The sequence below is a fragment of the Podarcis melisellensis genome, assembly GCF_964234715.1.
Source record: "Podarcis melisellensis genome assembly, chromosome: 9".
Taxonomy (NCBI): domain Eukaryota; kingdom Metazoa; phylum Chordata; class Lepidosauria; order Squamata; family Lacertidae; genus Podarcis; species Podarcis melisellensis.
This window is the reverse complement of record NC_138541.1, coordinates 45,870,108-45,884,373: the sequence shown is the minus strand read 5'-3', so window position 1 is coordinate 45,884,373 and position 14,266 is coordinate 45,870,108. Positions and strand designations below refer to the sequence as shown.

General features: G+C 42.3%; 1 long non-coding RNA gene across 6 annotated transcripts in view; it reads left to right on the top strand.

The window, feature by feature from the left end:
- LOC309378244 overlaps nt 1-14,266 on the top strand; it is a 106,209-nt gene that overhangs the window by 5,850 nt on the left and 86,093 nt on the right. For 4 of the 6 annotated variants that reach the window (XR_014171921.1, XR_014171922.1, XR_014171923.1 and 1 more), the window contains exon 2: nt 711-749. This is a non-coding gene — a long non-coding RNA (uncharacterized lncRNA). Of the gene's footprint in view, nt 1-372; nt 750-14,266 lie in introns of those variants that run through there. The other 2 variants (XR_014171925.1, XR_014171926.1) reach the window with 1 other exon arrangement.

Here is a 14,266-nt window from a genome sequence, read left to right as displayed (position 1 = left end):
CTATAATACTTTCCTGAGAGCAAGTACCATTGAACCCAGTTGGACTTGCTTCTGAATAAACACACTTCAGATTGCACTGTGAGGAAATAGGGGAGGGTCTGCTTACAGACTTTAAATACTTAGGAAATTAGAAAGAAGATAAATGACAATAGTTCAGAGTGTCTTAAGAATAGAACAATTCACCAATGCAACATTGGGTGCCTGCTGTCAGTGCAGCCCTTGTTCTTCCATGGAACTTTGGGAGGTAGTGGTGCAAGCGTTTTCTGTTTCTTTGTGTCTTGGTACAACCTCCCTCAGCAAGACGTTTAGTGAATACATTTATAAGCCTTTTTTATAAACTAGGGGCTGCCACACAAACTTGTTCCGAACAAATATTCTGAACTTCTTGAAAGAGACGTCATTGATGTTGACACGCTTGAAAGCCAGCCGAGTCATGTAGTGGTTAGATCCAAACTAGGACCTAGAAGATCAAGTTTCAAATCCTAATTTTGCCATGAAGTTCATTGGGTGACATTCTACTAGTCCCCATACCTCAGTCTCATCTACTTCACAGTGTTATTTCAGGATAAAATCAAGAGGGAAACTAACTACCCTGAGCATCTTGGGAGGACCAATGGGAAGTTTTGTTTGTTTGTGTTTACAATCACTCATATTAATTTTATGAAATAAATAAAAATAAAGTAATGTAATGTACTATTTATTTTTTGCAGGTGATGTGTCAAGTCCACTGGCTACACTGAGAAGCTCAGGTAGGGAGATTCAGCATGTTTCCTTGCATGTCAAAACTATATTTAATAATTTCTTCTTCCTCTTTGTCTTTTGGTTAATAAAGAGAAAATTAATCTGCCCTAGCAATGCAATTAAATTAACTTCATATGAAGTAATTAATTTCAGGACTTGTGGTTGCTTTCAGGTAGTAGTGTCCTTGAGGATGCTGAAGCTTCACCAGGCTCTTACTGCTTCAAACACATCCATTTTTAGTGGCCAAACACATCCTGTTTATAATACATACCTTAGTGCACCCTTTGCTAGACTGGTGCCAAATATGACCGCATATTTGTTTGTTTTCTAATTAACTAGATGAAGAGATTTGGTTTGGTACAGCAATGACTGAAACCAATTTCCCATCCCAAGACATGTGCCTCACTTTCAGTCATGGTGATAAAGGGTGCTATAATCTACAAAACCTGGAAAAGAAAATATTGTGCTCCACTTCAGTTACAGATAGGTAGCCGTGTTGGTCTGCCATAGTAGTTGCTCCACTTCAGTTTTCAATCCTGATCCAACCAGGGGGGTTCTTGCTTTCTGTAGAAAGTTAATTTGCCTGTTCAAATTTCAGCCTATTTAGTTCACTCTCCTCTTCTGTCAATATTGCCAGTTGTTTGATTCACTGAAATTAGACTCAAGAGGCTTTCATGCATTATTTTGCTTGAGGGGATAATAAACTATAGGATTTGTAGTCTTAAGAACAGCATGTCTGTTTCACTCAAAGCTATACCTGGTAAGGGCTGGTGATATTGCGGGAACTGGCTTGGCATTAAAGGGTTAACTTGTTAAGATACAGCTGTGTTGGCACAAAAATGTCTAAATGATGTGGAAGTGCAGGTATCATAATGATTGCAGATGTGACAACAGTTTTGTTAGAAAGGCCAGGATGAACAGGTGGTGCATTGATTTAAGGATGGAGAATTTTGGTGTGGCTATTGGAATACTCAGGGCAAGATTTAGAAAGATTATGAAGCTAAAGAAACACAACTGTCTGCCTTTCTTTTCCCTTTTCCATTGTTTGCTAATTTTGCTAACAAATATGTGATGTGATTGCCTTACTTTGAATTTGATTCATTTTCATATAACACAAGCAAGCAATTGCCAACAGCTAGATTCAGACTTGTTTTTCTAAGCAGCTGATTTCAGTATTCTGTTTACCAATTAGAGCCTTTTTTCTTCATTATTTATTATTGTTTCCCCTGTCTTGACATGGGGATTATAATCATTTCAACATGCTAATAAATGATTGGGAAGTTTGTCTAGTTTCATTTTAACTTCCATTGATTCTAATGATGGCTTCTTTTGTTAAGATAATATTTTAATTTGCACTTCAATACAGCCTCCCTTTTGTGGAGCTCAAATAGTTCTGCAAGTATTAATAAATTCAGTCTCAGGAGAGTAAAATATTATTGTCCTCATTTTACAGAGAGGAAAATTACTGATGCACAGTAAACTGTCCAGGTACAGAAAGTCTATGACACAGAAATAAGGTTAGAATATTAAAGTCTTCCCTTCCCAAGCATCAGTTACATCATATGTACTCCCTTTTCTGCACTTAGCCTTAGGCTGTTATGAACATGTCGACTCTTGAGGGTTCAGCCTTCCACCTGGCACCACAGCAACTGAACGTGAACAATCAGCACATTTCACTAATTCAGGCTTCCTGCCTTTCCTTGTTGCAAACTGAAAGACTTAAGGAATAAGGAGAAGAGCTGTGTGCGGCAGCTGATTGAGAGATGCACTACACACATCTATTCTTTAGGCTAGAGGAGAAATAGATTGCAAACCGAACCTTGAGTTCCCTGCATGCTCGGGTGACTGGTGCACATAAAGATCACATGTTTCACATGTTGAGGATCCCATTTATCTCAACGGAAAGAGGCAGTCCTCATGCACCAAGGAACGGGAGCATTTTGCCTCCCTCAAATGAAATGAAATGAATGGAATTCTGTATACACATAGAACAGATAGCTGCAGCCTTTGTCTTTATACAATACAGAATCTGAGTGTGGGACTGCAGGTTAGGCATGGCAGAGGATCAATGCAAAGAAAATAAGATATATTTTTTTAAAAAAATACATGTTGCTGGTTCAACATTAAATGGAGGCTTTAGTGTCATTGCCCCAGCTCTGTGGAACACTCTTCCAATAGAGATTCAGCAGGTGTCTTCTATATTGACCTTTAAACATTCACTGAAGACCTTTCCTTGCATCCTTGCTTATGAAGACAGTTAAGAAAAAAAAATACTTTCTGTAATACTAGGTGGTGATCTGCTTCAATATATATTTTGTGGTTGTGTATTTTGTATATATAACGGTTGACATTTTGTATGAGATTTTGGTACACAAGTATTTGTATAAATAAAACCAGTAAAACCTACAAAGGATCTTGTGACACCCTAAAGACATTATACTAGCAAATTTATTGCAGCACAGGCTTTTGTGTGCCCATGCTCACTTCATTAGATCCATGGAATGTTATCTTCAGTTGGCAAGTATAGGTACAGCGGGGTTTAGAGAGAAAAAAATGTCAGCATGTTGTCATTTCTTCCCGTTTCATTTCTGAGGTGTCTCTTATCTGTTCCTGGGCTGTTCTTTGCATTCCTAGAGCATGTGGTCTTAGTTTATCCCTGTTGACTCTTCTATCTCCTGCTCCTAAATGTGTAGATTTTGGGTCTCAGATAGACATTTGGTAGACATTTCCATTAAAAAACACAGCAGAGGCTTGCCCTGATTTTTGTACTGGAGAGACTTTTGCTTTCCTCTGCCTGCCAAAAGGAGCCACTGTGATTTCTTTACTTGCCTCCTAATATATCTTGACATATGCTCACTGCACTTCCTTTTTCCTTTTTCCTTTTTTCGGCCTCCTTTTTTCCTTCCATGTTCTTCCATGTTGACATTCTTGTCATGAAGTCTAGCCCACTAAATTCTTTCATGACTCATACCTTTTCTCTTTCTGAATTCCCCTCCTGCAACATCACCTCTAGCTCACCCCACATTTCACTGTCTGTTAAAAGCAATATGTATTTCTTCACTCTCGCCTCTCTGTAGACTGCAGGCTGCCAATCTTATGATGTGCTTTTTTCCACAATATTGTGCTGTTGTTAAGACTTTTTTTAGGAGTGGTGGGAATGAAATAGAAAGAAATGTCCTCCAATTTCATTTTTTATTTCTTTTAATTCATTGGATTGCTGTCCTTTGCTTAATGTTAAGCACTGATGCTTAGCATTACTATTATTTTTGTAATTAGTATCCTGATTTTTAGAGAAAGCGGTACTGTTATTTGCTGACTTACACTTTAAGTTGAATAGAGCATTCATCTTTACCCCTGAATAGAGGTGCAACCAACATGATAAGCAAGATACAACAATCACTAGGACTTCATACTAAATATTTTGCACTTTATCCACTACTGCATAAAACTATAGTTAATTGCATATTGCTAAGGACTGTGTGTAAATGCAGGGTTGCGTTGGTATATACAGTGGTACCTCAGGTTAAGTACTTAATTAGTTCTGGAGATCCATTCTTAACCTGAAACTGTTCTTAACCTGAAGCACCACTTCAGCTAATGGGGCCTCCTGCTGTCACCGCACCGCCAGAGTACGATTTCTGTTTTCATCCTGAAGCAAAGTTCTTAACCCAAGGTACTATTTCTGGGTTAGCGGAGTCTGTAACCTGAAGCATATGTAACCCGAGGTACCACTGTATTGTCAAGTAAAGCACAGAAACTTCATGGGAGTTCTGAAAGAGTTATTAGAATAGATATAATTTATTAGAATAGATATAATTTATAGCAATATTTTTTTCACCCTTTTAAAGCTGAAACTGCTGCTTCAGAACCAACATGATGCCCATAGAGGCCTTCTTGAGCATCCACAGAGTCACCGCCCCCTGCCCCTCCACTGCTGAAATTCGGCTTGAAATCAGCATTCTATACTAGCCAATAGACTAGGTTGTGCTGTGTGCTTGGTTGCAGTGTGTGTGTGTGTGGTGTCCAAAGCTGCCCATGGACCCCAAAAGTTTGGCAAACTCTTTCCCCCCCCCAAATAATCCATGCTTACTTGAAAAATCTCAGTGAACAGGACTTGCTGCAACTAAAAGTGGATGTAGTATTCCCACTGTGAGTTTCCTTTTCATCTGCTTCTGTGACTGGTTCGTGTGTTGATCTGCGGACAGTTCTAGTCTGCCGTAGGAACATAGCAAACCAGCCTAATGCTGGGTCAGACTATTGGTCCATTCGGCTCAGTATTGTCTACACTGGTTGGCAGTGGCTCCCCAAGATTTCAGATGGGACCCTCTCCCACCCCTACCTGGAGATGCCAGGGATTGGACTTGGGACGTTCTGCATGAAAAGCAGATGATTTACTGCTACCTCCTGTGAGCTTGGTGTTGAAGGCTGCATTTCGCCTTCTGTAGGAAGCTCCTTTGACCATCACAGCCACACCATACATTTAAAAGCACATGACTTCCCCTACAGCATCCTGGGAACTATAGTTATTTACAAGTCCTGGGAATCGTATCTCTGTGAGGGGCTAAACTACAGTTCCCAGGATCCTTTTGGGAAGCCATCAGCTATACAGTGCTACCTCGGGTTACAGACGCTTCAGGTTACAGACGCTTCCGGTTACAGACTCTGCTAACCAAGAAATAGTACCTCGGGTTAAGAACCTTGCTTCAGGATGAGAACAGAAATCGTGTGGCGGCGGCGGCAGAGGAAGGCCCCAGTAGGTAAAGTGTTACCACAGGTTAAGAACAATGCGCCTAATGTAATGCCTTTCAAATGTCTAAGCGAACCCCAAAGTCATAACCTGGTGCTTGTTCTACCACACAGACACCAGTACAGAAATGGTGCGTGCAGTATATTCAGCACTGTTTGTGTGGAAGTGTTTGTAACCTTACAGGGCTTGAGCCCTTCTTCTGGGAGGAGCTGTGGCTTACAGGTTTGATGTGCTGCTTCCTAACTACTGCCTGGTTGCATTGGAGTGCAACTGCACATCTTTCCCAAATGGTCCTTGCCTTTTCCCTGGCAACAGGGTGGTTACTAGCTGCTATCTGTATTGGGTTTGCCAGGGAACCCTGGAACTTGTGACGGCATGGGCTGTTGTTTCCCTGCTCACTAGCCTGTGGTTTTAGCTGCGCTGTGGGCACTTCCTGACTCTCGACTCATCCACTTTGTGGGAACGTGTCTGGAATAATTTATGCACCATCCCCTGAGCCTTCCCACATTCAACCACACGTTGATCGGTGCCTTCTGTGCATGGCTGTTGGGAGGCTTCTGCTGCAGTTATGTCATGATTGCAAAAGAGTTGTAAGGATGCTGTGAGAGTCCCCGTTTCTGCTGCTGTATCATCTCATTTCTCTCACTGCTGTTACTGTGTATTTGATGTTGCTGGTGGGAGAGAGCAGCATGTTCCTGCTCCAGCTTAAGCTCGGGTATAGGGGTGGCCACGATTCAACCATAGAATTTGTATACCCAAGTGTCGTGTTTTTGGATGTCACTAATACATCTCCCTGTTTCGCTGTGCTCACAGTCATTCTTACTCTGAAGGAGTGTCATTTTTTGGATGAGTCAGTAAACACACACCCCTGTTTTCCTGTCGTCACATTAATTTTTCACCATGTTTTCCATTTAGACAGAACATTCAATTTTGGGAGCTTCCACCCAGACATTTACTGGGTGGATATGTTCTAAGCTCCATCAGCATGACCTTATCCTGCCATTACTTTATACTGGCACTTGGATTCTAAATTAGCCTGGATGAAAGTCTGATTGATTCAGTAGAGTATATTTCCAAGTAAATGAACTTCGTATTACAGTCCTAGAGTTCATTGGGCTTTTGTAATCAGTGGTTCTCATTTCAACTAAAGTTCTTCCTGCTTAAGATTTCAGATATGGATGGGCACCCATTCATTACTTGTATGTAGGTCTCATTGGTTTCTAGAAATTCCTTATATCTGACAGTGTATGTGTTACAGAAATTGGGCATGCACTGTTCATCTTTTTTTTTAAAAAAACACATGTACATTGTACATAGCTGTCAAGTGTCCCTTATTTGAAGGGACAGTCCCTTATTCCAGCGCCATGTCCCGCTGCTGTCCCTTATTGATGGATGTCACTTAAATGTCCCTTAAATTTCAAAGGAAGCAGCTCCTCTCCCTCCCTCCCTGCCGGCCAGGGAGGAGGGAGGCTCCAACTGTGTTGCTTGGCTGTGTTGCTCACCCAATAAGAAGTCTAAGAACAACTGGGGGGTAGAGCTTGCATGCCTTGTGTGTGGCTAGTTAATGCAAGCTGAGGGGTTTTTTGAATGCTGGACGCCATTTTGTTGCATGTGCTGCTGCAAACTTTGCAGTGCAAAGCCAGGCTGGGGAGCCATCTTAAGTTGAGGCTGCATAGGCCTTGTGGTGCATGTGATTCAGATTCTATTCAGTTGAACCTCTGGTTACAAAGTTGGTTGGACAGTGTTCTCGAAGCTACCAGCATGAGTTTGAACAGACTGCAGGAGGACAGGAAGACTGGAGTGCCTGGAACAGGTGAGGCTGCAGGTCCCTTATTTTCAAGGCTGCTGGTCCCTTATTTTTCAAATCTGTAAGTTGACAGCTATGACATTGTATGAATAGGTATACAGGTTCAGCCAATGAAAATGGATGCTGGAAGCTTCAGGACGGACAAAAGTGGTGTGACGGGCCAATGGCCGTAATAAAGATCAATCAATCAATCAAGAAAACGAATAGTTAAACTTTGGAATTCTCTCCCATAAGAGGCAGTGATGGTTGCCAGCTTGGAATAAGCAAGAGGTTTAGGCAAATTAATGGTGTGTAAAGCTATCAGTGGCTACTATCCACAATGTTCTCCAGCCAATATCAAAGGCAGTATGCCTCTAGATGGCGTTTCCGTGTGCGGCTCTGGCTCGCCAGAGCAGCGATGTCACGCTGGCCACGTGACCCGGAAGTGTCTCCGGACAGCGCTGGCCCCTGGCCTCTTAAGTGAGATGGGCGCACAACCCCAGAGTCTGTCAAGACTGGCCCGTACGGGCAGGGGTACCTTTACCTTTACCTTTATGCCTCTAGATACCAGTTGTTTGGAAGCACAAGAGAGAGAGTGCCATTACACTCAGGTACTGCTTGTGGTCTTCCCACAGGCCAGGAGTTGCCAACCTGACATGCAAAGGCACTATACAACCCACAGTGTCCAATGGCAGGGCCTCCAGACTGAGAGCTGTCATATACAAAAAAATAAGTCTCTAGCCCTCCTAGAAAGATAATTACGAAATGAAATGTGCAGATAGCACTCTAAGCAATTTATTTGAAATGAATGAACCTGGTGCTCCTCTTGCCTTGTGACTAGTGCCCTCAGCATCTCTAAATTTCAAATGTGCCCCCAGGCCCAAAAACGGTGGCTATACCAACACTATAGGCATTTTGCTTGACCACTGTGAGAACAGAATGCTGGACTTCATGAGCTTTGGTCTGACTCAGCAGGGATTGTTTTCTGTTCTTAATATCTAATTTCTATAATGTATGAACTGGCACAGCATGCGCCTAAGATTGCAGCCTCTTTTTCCTGTGTTTCAAAGACAAGCTAGTATTGCAAGTGCTTTGTTGTTTTGTCTCATAGTCAGGATAATATAATATGTGGCTCATAGATCTAACGGGCAGATTACCTATGAGGCTGTCAGCAAGTAAATATCAGTAGGGATAGGCTGCTGGTATTGAAGGAGAGAATGAAAAATCTAAATCTGTTTTAAAGCTGAGGTTTGGAGCAAATAACAAAAGTATTCTTCATGCTTATCTCTCCTTTTCCTTCCTTACAATGCGCCATGGCATTGACAGATGTATCCTAACCAGGCTTACTCAGATATTTGTTCCTTTGATCCCAGTGGAAACTACAAAGTATGCTTGGGATTGCAATGGGTCTATATAGCCCTACAGATTGGCAACAATAGGAGTGGCATGTTTTGCTTCCAACTGCTGCAGCATCCTAACCAGCCTGCAGTGCCTGATCCTCATGTGTCAGTAAATTATATGATGAGGCAGGGGAAAAACAACACACATGATCATAGGTAGCAGCCTTGCTATGTTTGGGCTTGTAGGTTATGAGAAGCTGGAACAAGGAGATGTGACTCAGGGTCCCATCTTTCATCCCAAAGGGGAATGTTTCAAAGGCGCCAATACGGATGCCTGCTTGACGCACAAGGCAGGGTGGACACCTGGAGAAGCAAGGTGGAATAAAAAATTATACAAGAAGCATGGTCAAATCAGGGTCGAACTACATGCTACACTTAATGCATAGTGTGCAGCTATATAAGTTCTTTTAATTTATTTGATTGGTGTGCTCCATTCTACTGAAGCCCTGCCTGCCTCCCATTTTCATGTTCTTTGGTCAGCCTCGATGGAAAGCTGAGGCAGGAATTCTGGCAATTACAGATCCAAACTGGAGTGGGCTTGGAGAGTTTGGGGTCCAATCCGCAATGGTACAGAAGGTAGAACCTAAAATCCAGAGGCAAACCTCTCCCCAACCCATTTTTGGAGTTCATTGCATCGAAATCAATATTTCATTGTCTGCAAGATAGCACTTCTTTTCAAAGCTGAATTGTAAATAAGAGACCCGAATGCATTATGTATAGAGGTTTATGACGGCCTCCATCCTCTTTTAAAAGGGACTTTTAGCAGGTTTTATTTCAGTCTTCAGATTCCAGTTCCAAAGGAACCTTGATTTAGTACAGTGCTTGCCCATGTGCCATAAGGTCTTTTCATCAAAGAGATTGCTGAGAAAAGGATTTCAGAGAAATAAATACAGCCATGAATTGTACGTAAAAGGTGAACAGGGAGCTGTTATATGGCTGTACTTAGATAAAAAGAACTAGAGGGCATATCAGGCAAGATATTTAAGACAATGCTTGATGGGAATGAATGACATCACATTCACCCTCTGATTTCTAATGCTCTCCATTGCCAGAGAGACGTGATAAGAAGGCTGAGTGGCCACTAGATGTGACGTGGTGCTATTCCAAGCAGATGCAAACATAAATGCAACCTTATGTGCTTTCCTGAATTACAATTCAGAAACAGAACAAGATCTATGCTTCTTGTAGACGTCAAAGACTATGGCTAGCAAAGTGAGTCTGATCTAGTTTCACTGGTGGGTGAATCTGTTACTTTCAGTTCCTCTCTGTTCCTCATTTTCCCAATCTTAAATTCAGTTCTCCAAATTTCCACATCAATTTGTGATTTTTGTGTGTGCAAATTTCTCCTGATGGACCCATTTCTGTATGCAGTTTTGTCCAATATACACATTTTTGCAAAGCAATTTCCCCAAATATAATTCATTTTAATATTATTTTCAGCAAAATGTGCATTTTCGTACATAGCTGAAGAACTGCACTTCAAAATTTGGAGAAGTGTGAATTTTTGAAGAATGGCTGTGTTTTGATTAAAGTTTGCCTTTAAATGCAGACTAAATCAAATTTCTGCCCTATCCCTACTCATAAGTAAGTGCCACTTGGTTCAGAATTACTCATGGGAAACTGTGCATAGGATAGTAATCTTACTTTGCAATCCTGTCCATGTTTACACAAAAGTAAGTCCCACTATGGCTGCATTCACACAGCAATTTATTCTGTTTTCCTGATGTTTTCCTAACTGTTAATCTTTGCTTTATATTTGAGCTTTCACAAGGTGTAAAATTCACGTCTGGAAATATAGCAGAATGCGTTACTTGCTCTCAGGAAAAAAAAGTTTGCAAATAACAAGGAATGAGCGTGAAATTTGAACTATATCCCGCTATATTCCTGGAAGTGGCTTTTGCACCATGTGAAATGTCAGAAAAACAGAATAAACTGCTATGTGAAGGCAGCCTATGTATCATGGTACTAGATCCCTTGCCCCTGTGCAATTGATGTATGGTGCTTACTTCCAGGAAAGTCTGCATAGGGCACAAAAGGGCACGACTCCAGACCTCCCCAAACATTGATATAGAACAAATGCTTAGATAACTTTGAGGGCATCATTTCTGAGCAGCCAGCACATTCAGTTGAAGCAGTCAGTCAAATTATTCTAGCTGCCCTTTTTTGCCTTCATAAAAAAGCTTGACATCCACAAATTGATGTTGTGCTAAACCAGAGCATTTGCTTATGTCTGCTTCCTGTGAAGCTACAGCACTTCACCAGCACATCTCGACTAAAACATAGTTGTTGGTGGTTTTTTTTTTGAAAGAGAGGATTCATGCATGTATTCACTAGCAGGAAAATCTCATTTATGTTGAAAAGTTAGAAGGAGCTCAGTAATCCCCATGGCTCTCTTCTCCATGAAGTAGAAACCTGCCTGCATTTTCTTGTTACAAAGCTGCTGAAGAGACACATGAGTGACATGGTGATAGATGCTCCATGGAGTGACTAAAAGCCTCCTCCAACTTGCAGGTGACCCTCCTTTAACAATTACTGGGATAGTGAAGCCACCGCAGAGTTGTTGGTTTTTGGTGTGTCTCTCTGTGTTGAATGGACTGGCACATCACAGACAAGCGGAATGATTGAAATTCATGTCGTGACTCAACTCAGGTAAACAGTAGAGAGGGAAGGAGGCTTGTAAAGGCGTCTCAATAGGCTAAAGTGGAGGGTGGGAGCCTTGGATTTGGGGGCCAAATACCACCCTCTAGGCTTCTTTATTTGGCCCCCAGGCCACACTCTCTTTAAATGCTTTTGCCCTGCTAAAATTGAACTGTGACAATGCCCTTTGGTTGCTGAAAAAGAATGGGGATATATGAGTTATAGAAACCTTTCAATTTTGCATGGCTGTAGTGTAACCTCTTGAACAAAGGTAAGAGTCACACCCATTGCTCTGTCTACTTTTGAATCTGGACCTGCCCACCACTGGTAGGTGGCCCTTGGAAGGTTGAGCATAAGGGAATGTGGCCCTCAGCCTCAAAAAGGTTCCCCGTCCTTGAACTAAAGTGTAGGATCCTAGCTCCAATGAAGTCACTGCCCAGGTGATAAACAGCGTCTAGAATTCCAGCTGATCCCATTTGTGCAGTTGTGTGGATGGGTTCTGCAAGAATCTGTCTGGAAGCTTACAATTATCCCTGTTCTCATGATGAACTCATTCTTGCTCTGGTAACCCAAACCCAAAGGAAGATGGCTGGAAACGAAACCAAGACCCCTGCCTTGCTTCTGCAAAACCAAATAGGCATCCATTTGCATTATTGCAATGCGCTATCCTTGGGCCTAATGTTGCAAAATCCTGTAGCTACTAGAATAAGGGGGACAGACTACCCCCACTGGTGCTCAAAAGCTTACAATGGCTGGCGATATGCTACCAGGTTCAAGGTTCTTGTATTCATTTACAAGACCTTTAACAATTTAGGTTCAGGATTCCTCGAGGGAGGGCCTAATCCCTTATATCCCCTGGAGTCACTGTTAGTGCCTCCCTGGCTCAGATGCATGGATCATATCCACCAAGGGCCAAGCATTCAGGATTGTGGGCCCCATTTTGTGGAACTTCCCGTTGAGTTCAGACAGACCCCTTCCCTGTAGAACTTCCAGCACTTATTACAGACTCCTCCCGTTCCAACAGGCATTTTAACTGTAGTTTAATGTTATACTTTTAACGAAATTTACCTTTTCTGAATGTCATTTTCTATACACTACTTAGACATGGTTGTAGTTAAGCGGCACATAAATTATTTAAATACAAATACCACTACAGACCCCTCAATCTTCACTTATTTGATCCTTGGGCCTGAAAGCAACCTGACAAGATGCCAGTGTGATGTAGTGGCCAGAATATCTTTCCCTGGCCTGACCACAACTACAGGACTGCTACAAATACAAAATGGCACCAGGGATGGGGTAGAGACCTTGGAGGAAAGATTGGGTATAAATGCAATAAGTCAATAAATACAAAATTCTTATCATGCCTTGGCCTGACTTTGTTCTGAGTCCTCAGAAGGTGAGCCAGAAACACCACAGGTCAATGACCTTAAGGAACAGGCAGAGCCAATGTGAGGATCCCCTTGAGGGATCCTCTGGGTTGATAATTTATGAAGAACCTCTGAAACTGTCGGAAGAAGAGGTGGAGCCACACACAACCAGTTCTCGAGAGTGCCAGCTCCAAAACTTTGGGCCCAGGCCAAAGAGCAATGACACAATATATCTCTGCAGACCGAGAGGAGTAGGTCTACTCCTGAGTAAGAAATTCCCGAGACTTGTCTGTTGACTGTGGTTGTGGTTAGGGTGTGGTTTTAGGAGGGCAGAGTAGAAGATAAGTTCTCCCTCTTGGGCCTTACAGTTGCTGCTGGAAACAACCCAACTCTGGTTCCTGTGTCAACTTCCCCCGCCTTGTTGAATTCCCTGTGATTTTGAGCTGTTTCCTGACCTCGTTTCTGAATCTTGTTTCTTTGTGCTTGATATGGGCTTGTTGAGGCTACACTGCACTTTCATAGAATCAGGGAATTGTAGAGTTGGAAGGGACCCCAAAAGTGGTCTAGTTTACCCTCTGCAATGCAAGACTCTCAGGTAGATCATACATGACAGGTTGCCATCCAACCTCTGCCTCAAAACCTCCAAAGAGGAAGAGAGCATAAGCTCCTGTGGGAATCTGCTCCACTGGCAAGGAGCTCTTGCTGTCAGAAAGTTCTCCTTGATGTTTAATTGGAGTCTCTTGTCATTTGAATCCATTGATTTGGGTCCTAGCAGGATAAAACAAGTTTGACTCATCCTCCATTAGATATTTGAAGATGGCTGTCATATCTCCTCTCAGTCTCCTCTTTACCAGGCTAAGCATACCCAGTTCCCTCAACTGTTCCTCATCAGGCTTGGTTTCCAGACCCTTGATCATCTTGGTTGCCCTCCTCTGCACATGTTCCAGCTTGTCAATAGCCTTCTTCAATTGTAGTGCCCAGAAACAGACAAAGTAAACCAGGTGTGGTCTCATCAAGGTAGAATGTTGTTGTTGTTTAGTCGTTTAGTTGTGTCCGACTCTTCATGACCCCATGGACCAGAACACACCAGGCACCCCTGTCCTCCACCACCTCCCGCAGCTTGGTCAAACTCAAGGTAGAATAGGGTGGGACTATTACTTCCCTTAATCAGGACACTGTACTTCTGTTGATGCAGCCTAGAATAGCATTAGTGTTTTTCCCCCTGCTATATCACACTGTTGACTTAAGTTAAAATTGTGGTGTAGTAAGATTCGTTACTTGTTTTTGAGAAAACCATGCTTTGCATTGGTAGTAGAGCACGAGAGGGCACTAAGACTGCCCTACTTCTCAACGTGTAAAAAAAAAGCTGCCCCTCCATTTTCATATAAATGATATGTGCACATTTAAAATAGTTCCTGATATTGAGCTAAGTGGTGGGTAGGGTGGCGGGGCTGGGGAGGGGAGATAATCTGGTCCTTTTTGTCATTTTAACCAGGTTAACTAAAAGCAGCCAGAAGGTAACTTCATGTACCTTTTTATATATTTTTTAAAAAATCATTGTTTTATGAAAGCATTTTATTTAGAA